At 36.8% G+C, this 24,882-nt stretch overlaps 1 protein-coding gene across 3 annotated transcripts in view; it reads right to left on the reverse strand.

The window, feature by feature from the left end:
* Positions 1–24,882, reverse strand: part of ATF2 (activating transcription factor 2) — a 91,335-nt gene that overhangs the window by 63,515 nt on the left and 2,938 nt on the right. For all 3 annotated transcript variants that reach the window (XR_005201792.1, XM_037741916.1, XM_017538260.2), the window contains exon 2: positions 11,445–11,544. The gene's annotated coding sequence lies outside the window, so the exon portion shown is untranslated. The remainder of the gene's footprint in view (positions 1–11,444; positions 11,545–24,882) is intronic.

Raw genomic sequence — 24,882 nt, forward strand, 5'->3', positions numbered from 1 at the left:
TACTGGTGAAGAAATCTTAAGCAAATTGCTGAAATATACTCACTTATGAACATGAAGTAAAATGAAAGTTAAAGTAAAATGCCCAAAAAGTTAAGCTAAAATTAAAGTGTCATACCCATGTGTGTAAAAAGCAAAATAATACAACCCCCCTTTTTGAGAAAAAATAACAAATGACAATAGGAAATCAGGAATAAATTTATTTAAGTAACAATCTTTAATTTCATAGGTAACTATGAAGCAGTCACTGCACAAATACACATAAGAAAAAATGTCTTCATTCTGGAATGTTTAAAATGCCTTGTGGGTTTAAAAAAAAAAAAAAATAGCTAGACTAAAATGCCAAAGATTAAAAGTCCCAAATTAAAAGTCCATGTATCTTGGTTATGCTCTTCTTTTACTAATAACTTGGTTCAAAGTGACAACAGCACTGTTAAGTGAATAAAGAGATTTTCTTGAAAATTACTGATACTAGAAGAATGGATGAATCTTAAAATAATCATGCCAAGGGAAAGGAGACAGTCTAAGAAATCATATTGTATGATTCCATTTATACAAAATTCTAGAAAATGAAAACCATGGCAATAAAAAGTAGATTACTGGTTGACAAAGGACAGGAGTAGAATAGGAGGTAAGAATTACAAAGGGGCATGAGAAAACTTTTGAGGGATGACAAATTTATCATCTTGATTGTGGTGATGGTTTTATGCGTGTACAGATATAGTCAAAACTTATCAAGTTGTATACTTTGAATATGTATAATTTATTATAGGTCAAGTATACCTCAAAAAGCTGTTTTAAAAAGGGTATCTTGAACTGTTTTAAAAATATGTAAATCTTGGCCAAGGTGCAACGGCTCACACCTGTAATGATAGTACTTTGGTGGTGCCAAGACTGTGAGACCACCCTGAACAACACAGTAAGGCTTTGTCTTTATTAAAACAAAACAAAACAAAAAAACAAAACACTTAAAAATTAGCCAGGCATGGTGGTATGTGCCTTTAGTCCTAGCGACTCAGGAGGCTGAGGCAGGAGGATCCCTTGAGCCTAGGATTTTGAGACTGCAGTGACCTATGTTCTTGGCACTACAATCCTGCTTGGGGGACAGAGCAAGACCCAATCTCAGAAAGAAACACACACACACACTCACACACACACGCATACACACAAATATCCTTAAAATATGAACTTCAAGGTTTATGAAATAACCTTCCTGCCATAGCTGCATGAAGTCAAAGACCAGGGCTAATGACTATTTAACCATTCATAAATTCATAAATGGTATCTATTAATTACTTAAATCAGTGAAATTCACTGTTTTTTTTTTCCCTCCTCCTATCTCACCATGGGCTGGATTCTTCATTTCACATCCTATACAAACTCAGCATAATTTCCAGGATTGAAATGGCAACTTTCTCTCTATCTCCTACTGTTCAGGGGCTTAATAAAGTGCCTCTGGCACTTTACTTATCCAATTTGATTATCCACTTTAATTATCCAAATTAAATACAACATGAAGCTTTATTTTCAACACTTAAAATTTCATCTTGGTATGTGGTTCTCGTAGAACCAATACAGAACTATAAACATATTTTTCAAACATGAATCTACAAATATCTTCATATATATGCTATCTACATGTGTTACTTCAGAAATAAATAAATATTCTTCCATACAAACTATTTTCTCTAACTTCGAATGGAAAATATGACCAAAAACTGAAAACAGCTCTATGGTAAAGAGCACTAACAAGTACTCCCAAGATTAGAGAAAAGAGATAGAACAGAAAAATAGGGAAGAGTAAATCCCTGAAAATTCTAAAAAAGAAAAAAAAAATCTACAAAACATATTGAAGTCATAGGCAGTCATTTTAATATGGGCATAAGAGCATCCTATGAACTGAGAACACTTGCTTGATGTTCTGCTGCAGAACTTAGATCAGTACAAAAGTGAAGGCTTCCTTTTTCCAGTTTTCTTTATCCATTTTCTTTTTTTTTTTTTGAGACGGTGTCTCACTCTTGTCGCCCAGGATGGAGTGCAATGGCTTGATATTGGCTCACAGCAATCTCCACCTCCCGGGTTCAAGCAATTGTCTCACCTCATCCTTCTGGGTAGCTGGGATTATAAGTGTGTGCCACCATGCCCAGCTAATTTTTTTATTTTTAGTAGAGATGGGGTTTTACCACATTGGCCAGACTGGTCTCGAACTCCTGAGTTCAGGTAATCTGCCCTCCTCAGTCTCCCAAAGTGCTGGAATACAGGCATAAGCCAGTGTGCCTGGCCCTCTTTCCAGTTTTCTAAGATAGTTTCACATAGGAACACGTATATATTCCTCATATTTTCTCTATTTTATTGCTATAAAACATGTTATTTTAGAACATGTTTAAATTCTACTTTCAATTTTGTTACACAGAGCAATTTCTACTATTAGGTATCCTATATACATAATGACCAATCTTACATAATTCTTAAAAACCCTGAAGCTGCAGAGAGAGAGACAGAGTATACATGCTTGTGTATTTTAAGAGACGGAATCTTGCTCTGACACACAGGCTTGAGTGCAGTGGCATGATCATAGCTCACTGTAGCCTTGAAATACTGGGCTCAAGCGATCTTCCCGCCTCAGCCTCCTAAGTAGCTGGGATTACAGGCAATGCTACCATGCCTGGCTAAAAGCTGAAGTTTTCATTGGCGTTCAGAAGAAGATCACTTGTTATGTCCCAATAATATAAACTAAACAACACCTAATGAACTAGGGTATTGTAAGGAACATTAAATCTCCTCCAAGAATAATACAGAAGAGCAAAAAGAATAAAATAAAAGCCACCTTGAATACCACCAATCAGAGTTAACCACTGTTAACATTCCAGAGTATATAGTCTAGTTTTGTCAATGTATTGTGATGCATAACTTTAAAAATATCACACTATGACAATGAAGAGAAATATATATAAACAGTATTACAGCTTCTTCTAAAATGCAATTATCTAAATTCTGCCACATAATTAAATAGTAATGTCATTAAATAGATGTCATTTTTAATGGCTATATAGTACTCCATCATATAATTATTACTGGGCTTTATCATCAGTGAATATCTTTGGGACAAATCTTTGTGCAATATCTGTAATAATTTCCACAGGATGAACTTCTGGAAGTGAAACTGCCATGTATCAAAGTCAAGTCATATTTTTAAGGCTTTTGATTTATATTGCTAAACTGACCTCCAAATATACAGTATTGATTTCTGCTTTACCAGTAGAGAAAGATCTCATTTCTCAATACCAACACCAACAGTGGATATTATTTTTTAACATTTTTCTCATATTAATAAAAACTAATTTTAAAGTTGCATAGCTTGACACACTAATGAGGTTGAACTTTTTCATATATATAATGGTCACTTGTAGTTCTATGTAAAATGCCTCCTCTGCCCAGCCTCCAATTTTTTTTTTTTTTCTCCAAGATGAGGTCTTGCTATGTAACTCAGGCTGGAGTACAGTGGCATGATCATGATTCACTACAGGTTGTACTTCTCAGGCTCAAGCAATCCTCCCACCTCAGCCTCACCAGTAGCTGGAACCACAGGTGTACACCACCATCTCCAGCCAATTTTTATATTTTTTGTAGAGACAGGATCTCTCTATGTAAACCAAGCTGATCTCGAACTTCTAGGCTCAAGCCATTCTCCTGCCTCAGCCTCCCTAAGTGCTAGGATTATAGGCATGAGGCACTGCACCTGACTCTGCCTATTTTTAAAAACTAAAATGTTAGTTAAAATTCTCTCACTTGAATATACAGTGCAGGCCTTTTCTTATGACATGGGTTTCTGATCAGGCACCTCGTTGTATTACTAATATAGTCCTAAATATTCATGTTGCAAATGAGGAGACTGAGGTCTGAAAGAGTAAGTGACTTATCCAAGGTCAAAAATGGGACAAAAATATTTCTCCTGCTATATTCTGCCTACCAGCTGTTATATCTTGCTATTTTACACCTAACAACTATACAGAAATTTTATGTAAACCACTTTTAATGGTACAGAGAGGCTTTTAGAATTTCTAGAGTTATTAGACAGACTCATTATCAAATGGAATTATGTATTATAAAATGCCAATAAGAAAGAATAATAAAGAAAAACACTTGAAGATGAATAGAAGAAAATGGGAGAAATTAACTGGCAAAACATATATTACAACTTAAAAGTCACATAAAAGTTAAGCCACCAGAGAAAACAAATAGAGTGTCTGCATAGGAGATAGCTCAGTCAGGCTACCTGAGGGCAGCCCACTGCAGAGTGTCTGAGTCTGAGCAGAGTGAAAAGACATCCACTGGGGGATAGATGAGTTAAGGGTTGGGCTGGGAAGGAGGTGGTCAGCCCTGCATTTAATGTTGGAGTCTCAGATGGGTAAGAAAAGGCCGTCAATGCCCAAGTGGGCTAAGGAGGCATCCACATGAGGTAAAGGATAGGAATGGCACTAGTCCAGCATAGGGTGTCAGGACCCAGACAGGAAGACATTTACTTGATGGTGAGGAAAGGAGAGTGCCTGGTGGCACCAGGCAATTCATTATGTAAATACATGGATATTGATCAAATAAGTAAATACATCAAGGATGTGGTAGGTACAAGTGAATTCATACTACAGATGAAGGGAATTATAAATATAGAATGAACATTGGTATTAGAAGACATCTAGAGATACTGGTGGGAACTTACGGCTCTCAATATAAAGATACAGAAACATAGATGTTAATATATATATATATATATATATATGCATATATGTTCACGTATGTCCCTAGCTGCGTCCACTGAGAGAGCCTAGGAACACTGAAATCTCATTAGCAATAAGCACACTTAGTATCCAGACTTTGGTGTGTGATAGAGGTTGAATATATGTCCCTGCCAAATCTCATGTTGAGTTGTAATCTTCCGTGTTGGAGGTAGGGCCTGGTGGGAGGTGTTGAGGCAGATCCCTCATGGCTCAGTGCTGCCCTATCAATAGTAAATGAGTACGCAGGAGATCTGATTTTTCAAAAGTGTGTGCCCCCTGCAACTCTCTCTTGCTCTCGCTCTCATTATGTTATGTGCCTTCTCCTGCTTTGCCTTTTGCCATGAGTAAAAGCTCCCTGAGGCTTTCCAGAAGCTGAGCAGATGCCAGTGCCATGCTTGTATAGCCTGTGGAACCAGGAGCCATTTAAACCTCTTTATAAATTACCCAGTCTCTGGTATTTGTTTATAGCAATGCAAGAATGGCCTAATACAGAGTGTAAATACTGTTCTCCACTAAAAAGGACCTGGGCTTCTTGAAGAACTGGCTGATTCCAATTCAGCAGTACAGGATGTATCTTGTAGTGGAAATAGAGAAGTAAGTCCTTCCTTACTTTCTGGCACAAGATATTCAAGACCCATCCTGTATTGCTGCCAGATTTGGCCAGAAAGTAAGGAAGGATTTAAATCTGGGATAATTTGATGATCAAAATAAATTATGATAGTAATGGATTACATTTTGAATAAACAGGGTTCTATGAACCCATACTGATATAAAGAAACTGAACGTTTGATAAGAAACAGGATATTTATATCATCTCAAAGTATTGTATCTCCCTATAAAACTTAAGTATTGAGGGCAAAAGTAATTTACAACACAAAAGCCTGGCAAACATCACCTTAATCAAGTGATGTGACCTAACCCCACTAGAAATAAGGGAAATAAAATCATGTGCCACTGATAGAATGTAATAAGACAGAGCAACAGCTGGGTGTGGTGGCTCACACCTGTAATCCCAGCACTTTGGGAGGCTGAGGCAGGTGGATCACAAGGTCAGGAGTTCGAGACCAGCCTGATGAACATGGTGAAACCTCGTCTCTATTAAAAATGCAACATTAGACAGGCATGGTGCTGCACGCCTGTAATCCCAGCTACTCGGGAGGCTGAGGCAGGATAATCGCTTGAACCCGGGAGGCGGAGGTTGCAGTGAGCCAAGAGCGCATCACTGTACTCAAGCCTGAGTGACAGAGTGAGACTTTGTCTCAAAAACAAAACAAAACAAAAAGACACAGCATCACTTCTGCAATAGTCATGTCGAAGATACAAAACCTGTATCTAATGATGAAGAAGTATTACATAACACAAAATTGTGGTAAATGCTACAAATTAACTGCCATAATAATCTTCAAAAGTGCTGAAGTCATTATAGTCAAGGAAACATTAAGGAACTGTTTCCAATTTTAAAAGACCAATGCGACATAACAAATAACTGCAATGTGATCTTCTAGGCTGAATCCTTTTCCTATAAAGTACATCAGAACAACTGGAAAAACTTAAATACGACCTGCAGATTAGATAGTAGCAATATATCAATGTTAACTTCCTAACTTCCATGGACATATTGTGACTTTGTAAGAGAATGTCTTGTTGTGGAACGCTTAGAGTTTTAATATAAAAAAATTAAATTAAAAAGGAAAAAAGTTATAGAATGAGTTTAAGTTATATGTAAATAATATGCACTATAATTATTCATTATACAGCAATCCTCCATTTATCTGCAGCTTCACTTTCCATGGTTTCAGTTACCCACAGTCAACAGTCCAAAAATATTAAATGGAAAATTCCAGAAATAAACAATTCATAGGTTTTAAACTGTGTGCTGTTTTAAATAGAGTGATGAAATCTTGCATCTTCTTGCTCCATCCCACCCGAGATGTGAATCATCGGTTTGTCCAGCACAACCAAGCTATATACGCTACCTGCTCATTACTATACAGGAAAAAATATAACACGTATAGGGCTCAGTACTATCTGCAGTCTCAGGCATCCACTGGGGCTCTTGGAATTTATTCTCCACAGATAAGGGGGGGTGTACTATATAACCATTATAAAATTAGCATCACGTAGCAGTGGTCATGAAAAAAACACTACGAGATATATTTATTCTCTAATAATTCTCTGCTTGTTTTTTGTTTATAATTTTCATGCTATGAGGTATATTAAAGAATAGAAAAACTACATTCTGTACTGCAAGGTTAAAAGCAAATAAAATCATACTACAGTAGAATAATTTATAAGTCTGAAGACTCAAGGGGTGATCATTGGTTCTATTAGCTCCTTTTTAAAATATGACAGGTAGGTTAAGTCTGTTTTGCTTTAGGCTGTAGTATCAATATTCCCATGCCATTTTTAATTCTATCACTCAAATGATTCACAAAATATTGTTTTATTTTATTTTTTATTATATTTTAGTTTCCTACATCTCTATCAAAAACAAATGAGGAAAGCAATTCACTTTACAGAAAATAGTGCTGGTAAATCCATCTACAAAAATGGGAGGGAGCAAACACATTTCTGGTGACTAACTTTAGAAATACCCGGATTCTGGCCAGGCGAGGTGGCTCACAACCGTAATCCCAGCACTTTCGGAGGCCGAGGCAGGTGAATCACCTGAGGTCAGGAGTTCGACACAAGCATGAACAACATGATAAAACCCCATCTAAAAACATAAAAACACAAAATTAGCCAGGCATGGTGGCATATGCCTGTAATCCCAGCTACTAGAGAAGCTGAGGCAGGAGAATCACTTGAACCCAGGAGGTGGAGGTTGCGATGAGCCAAGATTGTGCCACTGCACTTCAGCCTGGGCAACAAGAGCGAAACTATGTCTCAAAAAAAAAAAAGAACGAACGAACCAGATTCTAAAACGTGAATTTGACTGATCTTCTAGTTAGTTGGTGACAGAACTATAAATATTGCAAATTCTTAACCATTTAAGCATGTACTCAAGTTTCAAAACAAGTTTCTAAAATACTGGTAATACTAAATGTTATAGACAATATATAGCACAAAATATATAGCACTCCGGAACATTTCCAATATAAATCATTTACTTTATGAAATTTATTTGGAAAACATCTGACTGCCTATTTTGTATGCAATACCATATTAAGAGTTGCTTGATGTCACCATGATTTTTTTTTTAATGAAAATACATATATATATATATTTTTTAAAGAATAAGATATAGCCCCTGCCCTTAAAATCAGACTAGTAAGGAAGAGAAAAAGTGAAAATAATAATTTGGCCTGGCGCAGTGGCTCATGCCTGCAACCCCAGTACTTTGAGAGGCTGAGGCAGGTGAATCACGAAGTCAGGAGTTCAAGGCCACTCTGGCCAACAGAGTGAAACCCTGTCTCTACTAAAAATACAAAAATTAGCTGGGCATGGTGGCACGCACCTGTAGTCCCAGCGGCTCAGGAGGCTGAGGCAGGAGAATTGCTTGAACCCGGGAGGCAGAGGTTGTGGTAAGCTGAGATCACGCCACTGCACTCCAGCCTGGGCAACAGAGCGAGACTCCGTCTCAAAAAAAGAAAAAAAAAAAAAAACGAAAATAATTCAGTGATATATAGATACATATATATAATAATAATAAAGATAAAGACATGCTATGGGAACATAAGGAATAAACTGGAGTTGATCATCTCTCCAAAGCATTCATATTCCTCTCTTAGAGAGCCTGATGTGCCAACAGTGCAGTAAAGGGCAATCCTATATATCCATGACCCTGACATACTTGCTTCAGGTAAAGTAGGGGAGATACCTGACCAAGTTAAGCCAATCAGACTACCTCTTCAGGAAATCTGTAGAAAGAAAAAATCAGTCACACAGAGGTGGGCATCAAGATTCAAAACAGTATTTTTGGACCGGTAGACATTATTTGTCATATTCTTATTAATTAAAAAAACTAATAAAAGCCAGAATGGAGTAGGCACAGAAAAACAGAGGTAAGAAATCATGTAGCCAAGAAGAAGGAAAATAGTTTCTGAGATGTCCAGCTATGTTTTGTGATTGGATCCGAGAGTCTCCAGTACCATTAGTATGAGTTCCATCCTCTTTTTACTTGAATTTATCTGATTGAGTTTCTATTCCCTGAATACCTAGCCAATCCTGGAAAGGGCCCTGAAAGGCTACTAAAGGAAGTAATGCCTGAGTTGAGTTTTCTCAAAGCAAGAGGCATCAGCCATTCTGGGATGACATTTCATAAAGAGGAGACAGCATGTTGAACAATAAAGCAGAGTACACTGAGGAGTTTCTCTGAGGATCTCTGATTGCTAAAGCATGGGATTATAAACTAAAATAAAACTCTAAGCTCCCCAACCAACGGACCCTTCCCTTGGCCAAGGGTATTCCAGAGTTAACCTGAAAAACCAGTGAAGAAGGCCATGATGGGAAGTGGAGCTTCTACACATCTCATTATACCTTCCTCCCTTTGAAATTCAGGCACAGCTGACCATCATTAATATCAACACTGAGACTTTTTTTTTTTTGAGACAGTCTTGCTCTTTTTGCCCAGGCTGGAGTGCAATGGCACAATCTCAGCTCACGGAAACCTCTGCCCCCCAGGTTCAAGGGATTCTCCTGCCTCAGCCTCCTGAGTAGCTGGGATTACAGGCATGCACCACCATGTCCGCCCACTTTTTGTATTTTTAGTGGAGACGGGGTTTCTCCATATTGGTCAGGTTGGTCTCGAACTCTTGACCTCAATGTTGAGACTTTAACATTGATAGAACAGATTCTTCTTTTTTTTTTTTTTTTTTGAGATTGAGTCTCACTCTTTCACCTAGGCAGGAGTGCAGTGGCACAATCTCAGCTCACTGCAACCTCTGCCTCCCGGTTCAAGCAATTCTCCTGCCTCAGCCTCTGCCTCCTGAGTAGCTGGGATTACAGGTGTGTGCCACCATACTCGGCTAATTTTTGTATATTAGTAGAGACAGAGTTTCATCATGTTGGTCAGGCTGCTCTCAAACTCCTGACCTTGTGATCTGCCTGCCTTGGCCTCCCAAAGTGCTGGGATTTCAGGTGTGAGCCACCGCTTCTCTCCCCTCAACCCCAGAACAGACTCTTTAAGTCTGATAAGAAACATTAACAATCTATTCTCTCTAAAGCTTCCTACCTGTAGGCTTCATCTGCATGATAAGACCTTAGCCTCCACAACCCCTAATCTTAACCCAGACATTCCTTTCTATTGATTCCAGGTCTTTAGATAGAGACTCTTTCAACCAACTGCCAATTAGAAAATATTTTAATCCTATGAACTAGAGCATAGCACCCCACCCACCCAAACTTCCAGCTGTCCCACCTTTCTGGATCCAACCAATGTACATTTTAAATGTATTGACTGATGTATTATGTTTCCCTAAAATGTTAAAAGCAAGCTGTGGCCCAACCATCTTGGGCACATGTTCTCAGGTTTCCTGGGCTGTGTCATCAGCCACTGGCCACTCATATTTGGCTCAGAACAAATCTCTTCAAATATTTGATAGAGTTTCACTCTTCTCATCAACAGGATAGAAGATTAAGAGAGTAAGCTCAGAGAAATATGCAAATCTTGAAAGGCCTCCAATAACATGGTAAAAGGTTCCTGACCTCACGGAGCTTATCTTTTACGATGACTGCTGCTAGTAACCTCGATCATTTAAGTTAGTCAAGCAGCTTAAAATCATTTAATGTAGGTACCAGTGAGTAAGAAAATATTGTACACTGTTACCACCCTTTACACACTTGCTTTAACATTTTCTGCTTTTCAAATATATATATGTATTAATAGATTTATTTTCCCAACTTTTGTAAAAATTAGAATAAGTATATATTTACACAGAGTTTCTCTTTTGATGTGAACCTCCAGATCGTGGTGTAACAAAAAAGCCAATCTGCTTGTGTATTTTGATATATCTAACAAAGTTTATCACCATGTTCTGAAAGATTTTGTATGCAAGACTATATTTATTAAATTGGTATTTTCCTTCCATATTGAGAAGCTACATCCCAAAACTATAAATGGCTTGAGATTTAAAACAAACAAACAAAAAAAACCATTCTACTTTAATATCACCGTTCTGTGGTTGGCACATAGTAGGTGTACAATAAAGGTATGTTTGAGGGACTGTATAACTTCCCATTTCTGATCAGCATGAGATAACTGTAGTAACAAAACTTAGTTGATACCATTCAATTTAAAAGCAAATAAATTTGACATTTTAGTTAGCTTGAACAGCTTTACAGTGGGTGAACTTTCTGCCCAAAATATTTTTGAAATACAGAAAATACCTCAGATTAATTCCTATTATTATTGTTAGGAGAAGTGAGACGTTTATATTAGAATCCTTTGCTAACGAGGGGTCCCTAGTCAGATAAATTTAGGAAACTGAATGTTAAACAAGATTAAATATTTAACCTAAGTCTTCATTGTGCTTTTGTATGCTACATTCATTCTATCTCCAAAAAGACATTTCCAAATTTGCTGAACCTCAAAATCATCTTTTACTAAACACTATCGATATGGTAGGACATTACTATTCTTAAGACAACTGTCTGGAAACATCTACTAAATTTGGTAATATTTGAAGGATAATCACAAAATGAAACTAATGTTAAAAGCTCAAAATCTCTTACCTTTCTGGCCGGTGGGCCATGAGCTTTATTTACTCCGTTTCCAGGAATACCTTAGCTTTTATCAAGTAAGCAGTCCTTTCTCAAGTTTCCATCTAGTATCCTTAGGGAAAAAGAGAGGCAGAAGAGAGTGAACTTATTATTAAGTGGTTCTAAATTAATAGCCTCTTGTATTTCAATTCTGTAAAATTTAAAAAAATTTTTCTTTATACTTCAAAAATGCATGTAAATTTTGCCTTCCATACAATGTTTTTCAATATAAAACTTAAGGTTCTCCTTCCAAACCGTCAATGCTACAGGATGATGTTTATCCTGTAGCCTCCCATAACGCTTGGCATATTACCAACTATTAGAGTCATTAACAGTTTTCGGGATGTAAGTAGGGCAATGAAACCTTTATGAAAGTAGAAAAATGAAAGAGGAGTCATAGATAATAGGTGAAATGGTAGCGCTGAGTTTAAGCATCAAAATTTTTAGAGTGAAGATTAACAATAAAATCCATGGGACCCAGTCTATGTGCTTACTTGGAAAAAGCTTGACTTTAAAAAATATGTGTATCAGTTAGGATTAGGTTCAGCTGTTAATGACAGAAAACTGAAAATAACAATGGAATGACAAAAAACTCAAAATAACAATGGCTTAAATGATTCTTTTGTGAAAGAAGTTTACTTCTTTCACAAAAACATAGGCAATCCAGAACCATGATATTTTGGAACCAAAGGTCCTTATATTTTGTTGTTCTGCCATTCTCAACATGTAGCTTCTCCTTCATGGTTTTAAAAATAACTGTTCAAGTTCTAGCCATCACATCTGCTGATCAGACAGTAAGATGAGAAATAGGAGATGAGCAATAACCTCCCTTTAAGGATATTTTTCAGAAATCTTACAGGAAACTTTTATTCACATTTCTTGGTTTAGAACTTAGTCATATGACCATAGCTATCAGGGAGGCTAGGAAATATTTCCTTTATTTCACTATATGCTTAGGTAAGAACTGGAGCATCTACCAATAAGAAAAAAGAAGAGAATACTGGTGGACGATTAGTTGTTTCTGTCCTCACACTTATTTCATTCTAAAATGTAAGATGTCTAGATACCTCATGGAGATAACCTGGCAATCTACTAAAGAGAGTTTTCAAAAGCAGAAGATTCTGTCAGGAGCCATGACTAACATTCATAAGGACTTCTTTAATATGTAAAGCCGATCTATAGGTGATAAAGAAGAAAGGAAAAATAGGAAGACCAAAATGACAATGTAAGAGCAAAGAAACAACCATAATTGTTGTAGTTTGGAAAGGTAAACTCACACACTCAGTCTGCAAAACTCAGAAATGACTGCCCAGAGTCATTATGTAAATGATGGTGTGGTCAAGGAGAGAATAAGAACCTGGCAGAAAGCTCAGTTACCAACTGCATTAAGAAAAGGCACAATATTCAAAGAGAGAGAGACTTTGCTCTACATTATCTCAGGACTGAGCTCCCATTACCAGGTCATATAGGTATTGGGAGATTTCCCTATTGTGCAGAATGTTGGAAAGAAGGATTGCACTCAACTTTGAATTTCCTGACACTTTCAAGATTGCTTGAAACATGTTTAATATGTTTAAAACATTGTTGGCCAGGTGCGGTGGCTCACGTCTGTAATTCCAGCACTTTGGGAGGCCGAGGCAGGAGGATTCCTGAGATCAGGAGTTCGAGACCAGCCTGGTCAACATGGTAAAACCCCGTCTCTACTAAAAATGGAAAAACTTAGCTGGGTGTGGTGGCGGGCACCTGTAATCTCAGCTACTCTGAAGACTGAGGCTGGAGGATCTCTTGAACCAGGGAGGTGAAGGTTGCAGCGAGCCCAGATCACACCACTGCACTCCAGCCTGGGCAACAAGAGTGAAGCTCCATCTCAAAAAAAAAAAGAAAACAACAACAACAACAAACACTGTTTTGAGTATCACAAACCAGAAACTCACTTTAAAGCTGGCAACAAAATTCTGTTTTATAAGGAACAGGCTGTTCCTTAAGGGAAAAAGGACTCAAATAGGATATTTAGCTGTACAAATGTAAAATAGGGGCTACAAATGGAGCAGCAATTCAAAGGACAAATGGCTCTGTGGGATAATGTCAAGATCCACGTCTTCTAGGTAGAGATAAATTTCTGCAAATTGCTTCTTTCATAGAAATGTTTATTTTTAAAGTATGGCTTTAGGTTTTCTTATGTGTATAGAGATATTTGTGTTCTTATTTCAGCAACTGTTCACAGAAGTTCAGGTGCAAAAGTAATTACGGTTTTTGCCATTAATAAAACCCTAAAAACCTGCAAGGCTGGTGTTGTCATTTCAACAAAAGGAAATAAGACAGCCAGTTGTAACTGGCCTGTATCACTTATGTCTTAACACATGGAATGTTAAGATAATCACCCAGACTTTGAACATTAAAAATAACATCCTTTTTTTGTAACTTTAAAGGCACAGATATAAGGAAACTCTCCTCTGCCACCACTATCTGACCTATTGTAGATGTATTTCTTATATAATCACGTGTCACTTAACAACAGGGATACATTCTGAGAAATGTGAAGTCAGGACAAAACATCATTGTGCAAACTTCAGACTATACTCACACAAACCTTCATGATATACCCTATTGCTCCTAGGCTACAAACCTGTACAGGTTGTTACTGTACAGAATACTAATACTATTTGTAACAAAATGGTATTTGTATATCTAAACATAGAAAAGGGACAGTAAAAATACAGTATGAAAGATTTTTAACATGGTAAGCTTGTATAGGGCACTTACCAAGAATGCAGTTTGCAGAACTGGAAGTTGCTCTGGTGAGTCAGTGCATGAGTGATGAGTGAATATGAAGGCCTAGGACACCGCTGTACAGTATTGTAGACTTTATATACTGTACGCTAGGCTACAAAAAATTTATTTAAACAATTTTCTTTCTTGGATAATAGTTAATTTTGGCTTACTATGACTTTTTTACTTTATAAATCTTTTACTTTTCTAAAAACTTTTTGGCTCCTTTGAAACAACACTTAGCTTAAAATACAAACACACAGTACAGCTATACAGAAAATATTTTCATTCTTATTCTAATAAGCTTTTTTCTATCTTAAAAATTATTTTTACTTTAAAATTATTTTGTTAAGAACTAAAACAAAGACGTACACATTAGCCTAGGCCTACACAGGGTGAGGATCATCAGTGTCACTGTCTTCCACCTCAGTATCTTATCCCTCTAGAAGGTCTTCAGAGGCAATAACGAACATGGAGTCGTGATCACCTATGCTAACAATGCCTTCTTGAGGAATACCTCTTAAAGGACCTGCCTGAGGCTGTTTTAAAATAAACTTTTTTTTTTTTAAAAGTACACTCCAAAATAATGATTAAAAGGTATATTTAAATACATAAACCAGTAACATCATTGCTTATCAAGTATTAAATACTGTAAGTAATTGTGCTGTATTTTCCTTGTCTTAATGAAATGCTATACTTTTAGACAACTGGTAGCACTGTAGATTTGTTTACACCAACATCACTACAAATGTGTGTAATGTGTTACACTATGTCATGATGGCTACCACATCTTTCATGTGGTCTACTGACTCAAAATGTTGTTATGCAGTAAATGCCTATATTTGTATATCATTAACCTGAGGGTAGGCTCTCTGCTGAAAGGTACAAACACTACTAACGGCAAGTGTCCTGGTAAGAGCCAAATATTGTGCCAAGAAGCAGGGTCCAAAAGGCAGGCATTAGCATGAGAAAGGAATTAATCCTCTGCTAGGCATAAGTGTAACAGATGCGAGGGCAATCTTGAGTGGCAAAGAAAAGTTGGCTTCTGTCCTTGCAGGAGGATAAGAGGTAGGCAGGAGGGTGATGGACAGTCTTTCAAGGAGGCAGTATGGGATACAGACAAAGTGGGGTATGTATTACTAAAGGTACACACTAAGGCTTTCCAAGGGATACTGGTGCAAGACAAGTTTTAAGAAAATCAACTTCTATATCTTCATTTTCCCTTTGTTTGCTTCCCAAAGATGATCTGCCTATTTTTCCAGAGTCCTCAATCTCCCACTTTTCAAAAGAAATCCATACCTCTCCCATCTCAAATCTTATTAGAATGAGTTGCCCTAGGCTTTAGAAGCTTCCTTGGAACAAAACAAATGGATCATTTAAAATAAGAGTGCCTTAACGCCTCCATTAATCAAGGCACCATTAACCCTCAAGCTTCTGGCTTTCCTGGTCTTACAAATATTATTAAAGGCAAAGCATGACTTTAAGAATCAGTGTTCTGCCTTGTGTTTAGGAATCCAGATATACTTTACTGTGTAGTGTGATGACAGAAAGAATAACAATTTTCACTTAATGATTACCTCTTCCATTGTGGAAATACCATGCAAAAATGTATTGTCCAGAGAGGAAGTTCCGCAAGAATAAAGAAATCAATAAAAATTTTTGAAAAACGAAATATATATTTGTCACACACAAGTGTGATAGAGTGATATTTTAAAATATTAAAACACATTGGGTTCAAATAAAATTATGTTGGCGAAGTAGAAAGAAAATACAAAATTTGATAAGAAAAAGGGACATTGAAAACTTCCAACTATTAGATGAGTTAATTCAAGCTTGTTTTTTTAAAACCAATGATAGCATCAAATCACTATGGTATTCAGATACTTGTAAAAGTGTATCTGGAAAAAACAAATTATATTTTTTTCAAAAATTTCAATCTATGATTATAAAATTGTAGGAATCAACTTAGAAATGTGCAAGGGTACAGAATTTATCAAGTTTATTTTCAAGAGTATGTGAGTGTATTAGGCAGAATGGCCCTCCAAAGATGTCCATACCCTAATCCCCGGAACCTGTTAACAGTTTACTTTTCACCAAAAAAGAAACTCTGCAAATGTAAAAAGACTACAGATCCAAAAATAAGATAGATTCCTGGGCTATCTAGGAATCTAATCAAGAGCCCTCAAGAGCAGAGAACTTTCTCCATCTGGAGTCAAAGAGATTCAGCCAGAAAAAGAAGTCAGACAGGTTAGAAGCATGAGAGGGATGTAACCTTCCATTACTGGACGGGGCCACATGGAAAGCACTTCAGCTCCTGGGAGACAAGACCAGCCCTTGGCTGACAGCCAGTAAGGAAAGAGGGATGAAAATAAAGACAAGACCTACTGAATTCAGCCAAATGCCTGAATTAACTTGGAAGTGGATTACTCCCTAGAGACTCCAAAAAAGAATGACGCTCTGCCAACACACTGATTTTGGCTTTGTAAGACCCTAACTGAGGACTCAGTTGAGCTGGCTTGGACTTCTGACCTACAAAAACTGTGAGACAATAAATTTATATTGTTTTAAGATGTTAAGTGGTAATATATGAGGCAGAAACAGAAAATTAATAGAGTAAGCAAGAGTTGTAAGGTCCCAGGAAGATGCACTTGTGCCCCACAACTTCAAGAGCAGCAGCACCTTATAGAAACAGGTTTTTTTTTCTATTTTTATAACATTTCATATAACTCATAAAACAGCGTTTATATAAAGATTGACACAAAGTTTCTAGAGAGCATACAATTTCCAGTAATGTCCTGGGTTTTTGTTATATTCAGTTTTCTAAGGATGCACTCAAATCAATAGTAAAACGCAGACATATGTGATATCTCATTATCGTTGGTAAAACTATTCTTATATTGTCTCCTCACAGTATTAACTCTGATACCCACTTTGTGCAGGATCTGCTATTAGTAGGATGCCAGAAAAACGTTAAGGCTGGATCTACAAGAGGCGAGTGTTTCTAAACAGTTCTAACAGCCTCTTGGCCCCCATCCCCACTTCATGTATACACACAGTCTATCTACACAGCCAGGCAGCGTGAGAGCTCACGACCACCAGTCAAGAGTCTTGAGATCCCCTCTCAACTGGGCAAGAAGCAAACATCTGTGGGGAACACTGGAAACTGAGGCCATCTCTATAGGAACCCAAGTGGCCATGCCATGGTGTGGTTAGGCCAGTGACTCTTACCAGTTAAACAGTCAATCCGTTCACCACTAACTAGATCCTATTGGTTGACCGATGATTGCTGCTGATGTGGTTCGCCTTTCCACAAACATAAAAAAATAAAGGGAAGATTTGGCGCCAACACTGAAGGGGTAGGGGAACACTAGCACAAATGACACTAGATACGACTTCATTCCCTGTCAAACATTTGTCATCATGTAGACACAGCCAAGGTGAACTGAAGCAGGATTCAAATACTCAGTACATTCATGACAATCTTCATACATTCTTGAAATGATCCTAGAGATCACCTTGGGAATAGCAATGTGGTCATAATAACAAACCTAAATCCAGGAGTTTGAAAACCTGCAACCATGACCTAGTAAGACTTCATTCATCTCTCAAGACTAAAGTATTTTAAATTCAGGAATTTTTTTTTTTTTTTGAAACAGGGTCTTACACTGTCGCCCAGGCTGAGGTGCAGCGGCACAATCATGGCTCACTGCAACCTTGATCTCTAGGGCTCAAGTGATTCTCCAACCTCAACCTCCTGAGTAGCTGGGACCACAGGTGCACATGCCACCACGCCCAGCTAATTTTTTTTTTTCTGGTAGAGACCAGGTCTCATGATGATGCCCAGGTGGATTTTGAACTTCTTGAGTTCAAGGAGGCTTTAAGGAACTCTTATTTTAAATGAATGATCAAGGAGGCTTTAAGACACTCTTATGAGTGTCTTTAAATGAATGATTTAAATCATTCATTTAAAATAAGAGTGTCTTAAAGCCTCCATTAATCAAGGCAATGATCCTCCTGTATTAGCCTCCCAAAGTGCTGGGATTACAGGTGTAAGCCATTGACCTTGGCCAGGAAAATTTTAAATTGCATGATTACACCATGATCCTCTGTAGTAAAAAAACAATATACATTTCAGGACTGTCAAAAAGAATACGTGAAAATAATATATGTAAAATACATGGTATAGTGCATGACACTAAAATCATATTTATTAAGTTTATAAATTTACTACGTTTTACTTTGACTTCAAATGTGCATTTTCCTAATGCCTAATAAATACCTAATCTTACTATCTTCTTTATTTTTGGGGCAATAAACTGAAGGACTACATATTTAGTTTAACTTTTAGACATAAGAGTTTTGGCCAGGGTGGTACCTCAAGCTTGTAATCCCAGCACTTTGGGAGGCCAAGGTAGGTAGATTGCTTAAAGTCAAGAGTTCAAGACCAGACTGGTCAACATGGAGAAACCCCTTCTCTACTAAAAATACAAAAAATTAGCTGGGCATGGTGGTGGTGCCTGGAGTCTCAGCTGCTTAGAAGGCTGAAGCATGAGAATTGCTTGAGCCTGGGAGGTGGAGGTCGCAGTGAGCTGAGATCCCACCACCACACTCTAGCCTGAGTGACAGAGCAAAACTCTAGTCTCAAAAAAATAAATAAATAAATAAAAAATAAAAATAGTTTTACATTAATCTTTAATCTATGATTTTGATGTTATCCATAAGTTTGATACATAATGTGTAGTGCATCAATGTAAGGAAATCAAATTCATCAGCAGAGAGAAAAATATAAGCTCAATGTTAACAAGGAAAGCAGCAGTATTTTTCCCCCATTCACAGCAGACATGAGAGATGTCCTTCACACAATTCCCAAGAGTATACTAAAATTTTGATGAAATTTCTCAAAGTTGATGGTACACATAAAAACTATCACAAACTTCTCCAGACTGTATTGTATGTGAGTAGTGAAATCAGTTCAATATCTCAAAAATATTCTTCAATTAAAATATCAGCATTCCAATTTTTAGAGGAAACATTTTTAAAATGAGTCTTGATTATTCCTAGGCAATGTAAAGAAAGCAAGTTGTTTTATAGTTTAAAATTGTAATAGAATAACAAATACACAAATACAAAGAACTTACAGAGTAATAATTATAAATATGAACAATACTAGTGCAAATTTTACTAGTAACATCACTTTAGATTTGGTAATGGAATTATGTGGTCTTAGGTCCATAGCATTATTTTTGCCCAGGGTAGGTGATAACATACCTTTCATTGCTTTTTTTCTTCTGAGAAACTTATTTTTTGTAAAAGCAAAAAGAAAATAGAAAGTGAAATTCACAGCTCTCCAAGAATTACAATAATTCATTATTATTTAAAGTACATCAATAACATTTCTCATTATGAAAAGGGCACAAATAAAACACACTAGAGGCTTGGTGTGGTGGCTCATGCCTATAACTCCAGTATTTTGGGAGGCTGAGATGGGAGGATCACTTGAGGCAAAGAATTTAAGAACAACCTGGGCAACATGGGCTCCATCTCTACAAAAAATAAAAAAGCAGGTATAGTTAAGTAGCGTATGCCTGTTATACCAGCTACTCAGGAGGCTGAGGTGGGAGGATTGCTGAAGCCCAGGTGTTCGAGGCAGCAGTGAGCTGTGACTGCATCACCACAATCCAGCCTGGGTGACAGAGACGCTGTTTCTAAAGATGAAACGAAATAAGACTATGGATTATGTACTATACCCATTAAAACAATGGGTATAGTTTTTTTTACGTCTTTATTATTAAACACAATTACAGGCATACCCATTTTTAGACTGCATTCTATATCCCGGGCAATAAAGCAACACCCCTGTTTTCTCTTCCTCTTCCTTTCCTTCATTCTTTTTTTTTTTTTAATTCTTTCTCTTTCTTTCTCTTAAAAAAAACAAAAAAACACAAAAAACCAAAAAGACAAATTATCCAAGAACTACCACATGGGCTGTTTATACTACTAAATCATCTGAACTGGTATGATGGTAAATGTTTTATAAGTGGCTATCAAAAAAAAAAAAAAAAAAAAAAAACAACAATGATAAGCTCACCTCTTCCATTTTCAACATATGTCAAAATTCAAGTAAGTGAAGTGCTATTACTATACAAAAACAACCCTCAATCCAACATCCACATATCAACAATCATTAAAACCTATCTTACAAATGATAAAAGACTTCACTGATTTCTCAACTTTGTGGCCAAAAATTGACAGTGTAGTTACATTAATTGTTTAATTAGCAGAGACTTCAAAACAACTTTATATCTGTGGTATTTTAATCATAATCTCAATACCACTATGGGGAAGGAGAAATGAAACGTTTCACTAGAATGTTTATAATGGGATTAGTGGAGCAGAAGAAAAGGATAACTGGGGCTGGTAGTCTCCTGTAATACCAGCACTTTGGGACACTGAGGTGGGAGGATCGGTTAAGCCTGGGAGTTTGAGACCAGCCTGGGGAAAGGCAAGACCCTATTTCTAAAAAAAATTTAAAAACTAGCTGAGTGTGGTGGCATGCGAGTGTGGTCCCAGCCAGTAGGGAGGCTGAGGTGGGAAGATCTCTAGAGCCCAAGAGGTGGAAGCTGCAGTGAGACTTGTTCACATCATTGCACTCCAACCTGGATGACAGACACCTTGTCTCAAAAATACGAAAATAATTGGATTTTATGGAAATCATCTCATAATTTTATCATCTCAAAATAATAATATGCTATACTGCAGGAATTTGGTACAGAAAAAGTCTGAGAAGGGGTACACATGGAACAAAAAAATATGAGATAGTCTCTCAAATGAATTTATGACAATTCTAAGGTGGTATGTTCCTCCATAAATTATAAATTCCTAGGGAAAACCAACTTTGCTTCCAAAGCTGCCAAGTAAATGTTTGCTGTACTGCTTTCAAGCTACAGCACAAGCATGCCTGAAGGGCTAGGCTAGATTATTTCTGAATGAACTTCAACAATAACAATTACCACAACATATACTGAGTACTCATTAAGTTCTTGATGCTGTATTAAATATTATATATATATATATTATATGAATGCTCACAGCAAGGCTGTTATCCTCCTTAAAGAGAAGGAAACTGAGGCACAGAGAGGTTATATAATTTACCCAAGATAACACAGTTTATAAGTGGTAGACTCATGACAATCTGGCTCTTAATAACTATCCTAAAACACTGATTACATACTTACTATGTGCCAGAGACAATATTGAGGAAACAAAAACTCAGTCAATTTGGCTATCATATACTCATATACACTTTCTTTATTCCAAGTGTTTCCTATATGGAAATAAATTTGTCATTATAAATATTAATAGATCATGACACATTCATAAGACAGAACTCCTATGAAATGTACAGTTCAGAAAGTAACTTTTTTTTTCTTTTTTTGAGACAGAGTCTCACTCTGTTGCCCAGGCTGGAGTGCAGGGGCATGATCTTGGCTCACTGCAACCTTTGCCTCCTGGTTTCAAGGGATTCTCCTGTCTCAGCCTTCCTAGTAGTTGGGATTACAGATGCCCACCTACACTCAGTTAATTTTTGTATTTTTAGTAAAGATGGGGTTTTGTCATGTTGGCCAGGCTGGTCTCAAACTCCTGACCTCAGATGATCCGCCTGCCTTGGCCTCCCAAAGGGCTGGGATTACAGGTGTGAGCCACTGTACCTGGCCCAGAAATTAACTCTTAAATTAGCCTAAGATATTCAATACACAAACCACATAAAACTGCATGAAATCTAAGAATTATTGTTACAAGACTGTCAAAAGTTTTGGTAAACCTTAAAAGAAACAAAGACAGTAAAATGTCAGAAAATATGAAAATATTTGTTGCATCACATAGATCACTGGTAGACAAATAACTATAGTATGATATGGCCAACTAAATAATTTTAAAACCGCTAAATAATACAACGTATTCCCAGCAATAATTTCCAATTAGGTAATCACACTTTATTAATCGTAACTACAAAGTTCACAAAATTGTGGCAAAGCTAACGCATGCATGCTCTGCTGACAGTATAAACTTGCTTAAGTCTTTGGGGAGGCAAATATCTGGCAACTGTAGAAATATTTATACCCTTTGACTGGTAATTCATTTGAGATTAGTATCCTACAAAAACAATTCAAAAAAGAAAAAGATAAATGCACAGAGATGTTCAATTCAATGTCAAAATAGGCATGAACTGAAACTATTATTTTCTTGTCAGGCATTTAGAACAAATTTAATACTTATTTTTCAACTATCACGTAACAATCAAATATTATAAAGGTTATACAACATGGAAAAATGCAATGCTATAAAAGTAAAATAAAACTTATTTGATATAATTCTGTAAAAACTATAATGTATACACACAAACAACAAGAAAACAAAAATAATGAACAAAATTATTTTTTAGTATGGCAAAACAAGTTGATACATAAAAAAATTGTTCCAACACATGCTCAATAAATAAAAGCAAACATACTAGCTGAAATAGTAAAATTACAAAAACCAAAGCTATAAAACTGGAATGACAAAGGTTTAGGTTCTGCTAGGAGAACTAAAGAATATTTAGGGAACATATTTATAAATTTATGGTCAGTATTATAGATAAAAATACTATATATTACAAAAATAACCAAAGTCCAATAGTATTTTGCCAATTACAATTATTCCTCCGCTGTCTTTCCCAACTAATCTTCCCCTGAGAATCTCTGTGGTAATAAGCCACTACTACTGTTAGAAGTATTTTCTATTCCTTGGATAGAAAGGCAAAAAAGTGGCTCAGAACCACTATCTTTGTTAAGATACAGAATGGGAATATGGGTGAACAGGCGAAGTCCCAAAACATTTTATTTAAATCTCTTCTTTACTATCAATGCCAAAATGCCAAGGAACAAAAGCATCATTAAACATACTTAAAAGTGAAAATGAGGCTGGGTACAGTGGCTCATGCCAGTAATCCCAGCACTTTGGGAGGCTGAGGTGGGTGGATCACATAAGGTCAGGAGTTTGAGACCAGCCTGGCCAACAGGGTGAAACCCCTATCTAATAAAAATTCAAAAATTAGCCAGGTGTGGGGGTGGATACCTGTAATCCCAGCTACTCGGGAGCCTGAGACTGGAGAATCGCTTGAACCCGGGAGGCGGAGGTTGCAATGAGCTGAGAGCACCACTGCACTCCAGCCTGGGTGATAGAACTCCGCCTCAGAGGAAAAAAAAAATTGAAAATGAATATACCAGTTTCAAGGTTGCCAACAAGAATAAATTGAAAAGGTATGATACATATTTATTTATATTTATACAATATGTAACATTAAATATGCTTACAACATAAAACAATGTGTAAAAATAGGCCAGGTGCAGTGGCTTACACCTGTAATCCCTTAAAAGTGAAAATGAATACACCAGTTTGAAAGTTGTCAAGAAGGTTGTGAACAAGTCTCAACAAACTGAAAAGATGTATATAATGAATACACATTTATTTATATATGTAATATTAAATATATTTATACTATAAAATAATGTGTAAAAATAGGCCGGGTGTGGTGGCTCATGCCTGTAACCCCAACAGTTTTGAGAGGCCAAGGTGGGTGGATCATTTGAGGCCAGGAGTTCGAGATCAGCCTGGCCAACATGATGAAACCCCGTCTCTACTAAAAACACAAAAATTAGCAGGGTGTGGTGGTGCACCCCGTAATCCCAGCTATTTGGGAGGCTCAGGCAGGAGAACCGCTTGAATCTGAGAGGTGGAGTTTGTAGTATTTTTTTTCTCAAAAAAAAAAAAAATAAAGTACTTAAAATTACTTAAAGGATGGCCTTAAAGATCCACAAATTTCCTTAATTTTCTATGAAACTATACCTTACTATATAACTTTTAGCCTTGAAAAACATAACAAAGGAAATAAAATGTTCAATGGGGTTTTCCTTCAAATATAAACAGGTGATTACTATCTTACCACTTCAACATTAAAACTTACATAAAGAGAATATGCAGCATTTTAGACAAGTTCTTCGCCTTAAGGAATAGGTGTGAGTATAAGATAAACACAGAAATACTAAATTAAATTCCAAATTATAACAATACAAAATGGGTTTTTTGTTTTGAGACAGAGTCTCAATCAGTTGCCCAGGCTGCAGTGCCATGGCATGATCTCAGCTTGCTGCAACCTCCTGCTCGTGGGTTCAAGCAATTCTCCTGTCTCAGCCTCCTGAGTAGCTAGGATTACAGGTGCCCACCACCATGCCTGGCTAATTTTTTGTATCTTTACTAGAGATGGGGTTCTAGGGTTTTGCCATGTTGGCCAAACTGGTCTCGAACTACTGACCTCAGCTGGTCCGCCTGCCTCAGCCTCCCAAAGTGCTGGGATTATAAGCATGAGCTACCACGCTTGGCTAACATGGGATTTTTTTTACAGTACATTTTAATCATACAAAATAACCTAACAGGTGCTATATGCATTGACTTTTATAAAGATCAATTGAATATTATTGTTATTCACTGAGTTTTAAACAAGAGAAGTTCTGGTGAAAACCTGATTTTTAAATAAGGAGACTTCAACTACTTTATCTTCTCCAATGACATTTTAGTAAGAATAAAAAAGAGAAAGAAATGT

This window comes from Cebus imitator, unplaced genomic scaffold (assembly GCF_001604975.1).
Source record: "Cebus imitator isolate Cc_AM_T3 unplaced genomic scaffold, Cebus_imitator-1.0 Scaffold110, whole genome shotgun sequence".
Taxonomy (NCBI): Eukaryota; Metazoa; Chordata; class Mammalia; order Primates; family Cebidae; genus Cebus; species Cebus imitator.